Genomic DNA, 6,000 nt, shown 5'->3' with positions numbered 1-6,000 from the left:
TATGATAATGGATAACTGACACTAAATGAATGCATAGTAAATGGCTAATACAATCAGGGACAATTGATTTATATGAATGAATCTAAACATCCTGATTATGCAATGATGAGATGATATAAATGTTTAATAAATGATAATGAACTATATGCATTTTAACCAACTAAAATGATATGAACGGTTCTTGATGCAAAATGCAACTAAATGTAATGATGATATGACCATGATGAATGCAAGGTTTTTTTAGACTTTGCATGATGCATTGATGATGTATCAGAGTACTTGGTCGCGATTGTATCCAAGACTAGTTCAATTGTCACAGAACTTGTTCATTTTAACTTTGTTCATATTGGCATACAAAAATCATACATATGAATGAGTGAATGGATGGGCGATATGCAACGGAATGCAATATATATAAAGATGGGATGAAATGACGATCCATAGTGCTTTATTTTTCATCATCGAGCTTTAACATGTTGTAAGAAAATGCAAGCATCTTGGCATAATGATTCAAGATGACCAGAGTATTTCTTACATGGATTTGATATAGCAAGTTAATACAAACAACTTGATTTAATGGGTCAAGTTGACCAGAGTATTGCTTGTGGAACAGACAAGGATCATCTTCGTTCATGCATGACTTGGATCATCCTCCTTGATCTTGGGCTGATCATATCCTGAGACAAGTTCACACCTTAATAAGAGACAAAAACCGTTATCCAAATTGGATGAGGAGGAACCAAAGAAGGAGCATTGTTCGTGCAAACAAAATAGTATATACATAAAGAATAAAGAATATGGATCCTTGGTAATGGTTCATGCTCATATGGTTGAGGTATACGTTGTAGTCAGCAAGCCGTAGTGATCTATGACTGTATTTTTGCCTATGATCATGTAGCTTAGTGAACTTCCCATGTAGACACCATTAGTACATGCCCCAGAACTTCATCGAAATAATGCGCTAAAGATACACAAACAATGTTGTAAGATCCCGATACATATAAACGAATGAATTACTCATAAACCAACCAAGTATCTGATAGCTTAACACATAATTTTCTTGTCAAAGAAAACGTCATTTTGTCTTTGTTTTGGTAAGGAAGGATGCATCCTTATTGAAGACAGTTTTGAGTGTTGATGTTGATTGTTTGGTTAATTTGGAGAAGTGATCATCATGCGAGTATTTTTCAATGCTTGTTTGGTATCTACTTAGATGAGTATGTACAATGTGTTGCCATGTTTTGGTTTGATTTTTCGATGTTTTCTGATGTTTTTGGATTTTGATGATATATTTTCAAATGTTTTTGGTATTTTGTGATATATTTTTGAATGTTTTTGGATTTTTGATGATTGTTTTTCAATGTTTTTGGTATTTTGTGATATATTTTCAAATGTTTTTGGATTTTTGATGATTATTTTTCAATGTTTATGGTATTTTGTGATATATTTTCGAATGTATTTGGATTTTTGATGATTGTTTTGAAAAATGTTTGGTTGGATGAATACTTGTTTTGATTTTTTGGATTTTATGATGTTTCTTTGACAAGAAAACAAAGCAAGCACATAAACACAAGAATGTTGCCTTTAAAGGCACAAATGAGTATGGGTCTAGATCAACCCAATCCTTGGACTTTTTATGACCCTTTCCTTTAAGTGTATTTTAGGTGTTTTTCTTTCTAGAGCCTGAAGTCAGCTCAATTTGTACTTGGTCTTGACTAAAATGAAAACACTTCAAACACTTTGTATCCCTAAGGTCAAATGGCCAGTTGCGATAAATTCAGCCCACATCCTGATATTTCTTCGACTTTGGTACTACATACCTTATGAATCCCACCGTGGCAGGTAAGGATGTGATATACTAAGTCTTGCACGAGCATAACAAATATATGATCCCTATGATGGGGGAGTCACCACTTTCATCAAGCCACAAGTGACTTTTCAAAAAGCTACATGTTTCTACTCAAGGAAATATGTATGGTGAGTATCTTGGGAGCAAAACCATCTATGCTCTTGCACTGAATTATATCACAAATATCCTTAATCAATAGAATGGGTGGGCTACTACTTAAAGGTGTTTAGTCATTTTTGATGTTTTTGGACATAATTTCATTATGCAGTGACTCACTTAAGAGCTTTGTAACTTGTGGTGGGGCCCATTTGTCCTTTCGGCAAGTTACACTGTAGGAACAACTATACCCAAGGCTACAACTTTCGCTCTCACCTGATTTCTATAGTGGCTCGAAGGATTTACCATGCGAGGTCATTCCCAAGAGTGATGTGTCTCTTGGTAGGCCTCTCTTAAAAAGATAAAAATTTGAGTGTTATTAACACTTTTCTCTTGCACCTAGGACCACGTAAGCCAAGGGAGAGGATAGTGTGTGTTAGAAGCAGGACCACTTGACCAACTTTTTGCACAAGCGTGCCAAACATGAAGAGCACTTGTTCTTTTTAACTTGTTATTGCAATGATTTTCTATCTAATTGGAGATGTTGCTCCAGCAACCCTGATGTTCTTTTTAACTTCAAAGACAATATGTTGAAGTAACTAGGAAAATGAAATCCTGGTCAACTTAATAAAAAGCACGTTTGCTTGAAGTAAGTAGCTTTTGCAAAATTGAGACAAGTTGATTGTGAATTTTATTTGCACCAAAATTTTGAAGTGTGGATTGTAAATTTTTGCTTAAGTTTGATGCAAGAAATAAATTTGTCTTGTTGATTTTAAGCATCGAATGAAAAATTAAGCCTAAACTTGCAATAAACAAAGTTTGTTTTGTTCAGTTTTAAGGCACCAAAAATAAATGATCCTAACTGGAAAGAAAAAAGAAGTAGTTTTTTTGTTCAATTTTTAAAACACCAAAGACAAAATTTTGATTTTAAGAAAGTTAGTTTTAGACCTGCACAAAAAACAAATAGTTAGTAAAATCCACACCTAAGGGGGGGCTTCCATAAGCCTAAAATAAATCAATTTTTCGGTTACAAGGCCTTCCTTACAATGTTCTATTACAATAGCGCTAGTCTGTGTTAAAACAAAAGCGCTAGTCTGTGTTAAAACAAAAGCGCTAATTAACCAAAAACATGTTTTTACAGAAACAAAAGTGCTAAAAGAAGAATTTGACAATGAATACAAAAGTGCTAGAACAAACTCAAAAGCGCTGAAATAAGCACAAAAGTGCTAAAACAAGCACAATAGCGCCAAACTTGAGACAATAGCGCTATTGTAAAAACAATAGCGCTAGAATAACAAGTTGCAATAGTGCTAAAACGTGATCAAAAGCGCTAAAGCACGACCTGTGTGTCAATTTCAACATTCAAACATGTTGGTTTTTTTTTTTTTTAAAGTTTTTGGGTGCTTCGATTCACGTCGGGTTCACCAAATGATGCTCTGCAAAAAGGACAAGGTTGGGATAAACAAACACCTGAACAAGAAACAACAAGAGTCGATTGTTAGATGTTAGAAAATCATAAATTAAAAACTATCTTAAGCAAGCATATCAAGAAAGACACTACTAAGCAAAAAAAAAATTAAGGAATCTACAAAAAGCAACTAAGCTCCTCCAAATGCTCTCTACCATGCTGGTAGTTTCTCCTTCCTTGTTCCTCTCCTCTCCAAGTTCCAAAATAGTGTAGCTCTCAGTAGCTTTTTGCACTATGGATGCTTATGGAGATTCAAGATTAAAGTATTTGCTCTAAATATGAATGAAAAGCTAATACTAGATGATAAAGATACTAAGATGATTTGTTTTAAACCAAAATGACAATTATATGAGTTTATTATGCTAAAATGCTCTCTAAAATTCACTATAGATTAAATGCATACAAGTTTTCAGGATCTGGATTATGAAGAAATGAGCTCTATTTATAGGAAAAATGGAGCAATGGATGGTTGATATTGAGTAATCTCAACAAGGGTTAGGATTGAATGATTTGAGATCTATGTGAGGGCTTTCAACTCAATCCCAGGATGACAAGTGTCAATGTGAGATAGGTTGAGAGGAGAGGGAATAAAAATTAAATGCTTGACATGATCTGATAGTTAACTTGGGAGTTGAGGTCAAGGTTGGGTTGAATGAAAAATTCTTTATTCAAAGAATAAAGCTTTTATCCAATGGATAAACTCTTATGCAAAGGCAAAAGGGATAACCATGGTCAAAGCAATAAATGTTTGAGGAGACACATGAGTGCAAGTTGAAATAACCATAAATGGTTGTGTAAGAGCCATTAATGGTCATGTAAGAGCCATTAGTGGTTTTGGAAGACTTTAGAGGTTAAATTGTTGAGCACACAAAGCATTAAATGTTTTTCAAAGACTTTGAAGTCTTTGAGAAGTGAGAAGTGACTCCAAGTTGCTTAGGAATGTGACATTAATTAGGGGATGGATTAGGTTAATTAGGAAGGGGTTAGAAGAATCTAGAAGGGGTTTAGGAATGCAAGTGGATTTGGTGGGTGAGGGAAAATAAGATTTTTTATTTAAAATAAATTAATTTATTTCAATAAATGTGTGCAAGTTGCATTTGTAGGAAAATGCAAGTGGGGGGATAAATGATTTAAATAAATGTCTGGTTTTTAATTTATTTAAAAGAGGAAAAGGGGATTAAATGAAATAAATATGATTTATTCATTTAATTGATTGTGAATTTGGTATAATGAATTAATTAAAATAAATTGAATAATTTATTTAATTAATAGGAGAATATTTGAAGATGAATTAATTAAATATTAATTTAATTAATGGATGGCTTAGTAGATTTTTAATCAAATAAATAGTAAATATTCATTTAATTAAACTGGACAGATTTATGTGACTACACTATGAATACATAGATCCACCACAAACTAAATCAGAGATCCTTCTGCACAAACTTAATTGTTGTCACATTATCTAGGACATAGACCAACATACCTTCATATGAACATCTAAAATCTAAAGAATATGAACATGCAATTGTCATACTTCAATCGCGTAAGCATCTGATACACAATCGCCACAGTCTAGAACAAAAACCAAATAGGCAAACTGCTCATGAGAATAGTCACATTTCTTTGAAACACCACTTCAGTATATGAGAGTCACTTAATAGAGTACAAGAAACTTTATACAACATCTTTATTTGCAATCTTATACATCAGCACATATACTCCATACAACCACATGACATCTGCATCAACTACACGTGTATCAAGCAAACAACTTCTAAACGCAGAGAATGATTAAGTATCTCTTCTAGACCAACAAGTCACCGAAACCTCCATGAAGCATAATCCACCTTTACACGTCTAACATTCACTAAAGCACTTCACTACACCAGACCATACCCAGACTTGCTAGACCACTTCCAGATCAACAAATTTGAAATCAATGACAACACAATCTCGTATTTGCAACACTTCTCTCCCTCTTCCATTCAAATCTTCCATTTTCTTGACAATTTAATGTAGCGTGAGTTTTATTAGGAGCAAGACTGTTTACCTCCTTTTGTCAGCGACCAAACTTCTTTCATATCAATTTTCTTTTTTAATCTCTTTTAATATCCATGTTATCTACCAAACTTCTTGCAAATTGCATTGATGTATTGATGGAGGTACATACCATATTCAAGAGTTTTCACCAACTTCTATCACATCAATTTTATTATCCTTAAAATACTTATGACCCCCACATTCTCATTACCATATTTTAATAAATATATTTGTTAACCATTTTTATTTTTTATAAAATAATTATAGAGATGACCCAAAGAAAAAAGACATATTCATCTTTATTAATTTAAGTTTATTATATAATGTATTTAAATACTATCTCTAAACTCAACTACTCTCAACTACTTTTCAACTAGTTTAATGTACATTAATTATATATAATTCCTTAATCAACCTAAATAGATATAAATAGCATCTCTTTTATTTATTTTCAAAGTTCAACGTCAACATTAATTTCTTCTATATCAGTAATGTGACAAAGGCCCGTGACCTAACAAGAAATTGGTGGATATTTACGTCTGGA

Source organism: Cryptomeria japonica, chromosome 10 (genome assembly GCF_030272615.1).
Source record: "Cryptomeria japonica chromosome 10, Sugi_1.0, whole genome shotgun sequence".
Lineage (NCBI taxonomy): Eukaryota > Viridiplantae > Streptophyta > Pinopsida > Cupressales > Cupressaceae > Cryptomeria > Cryptomeria japonica.
This window is presented reverse-complemented; position numbering follows the sequence as displayed.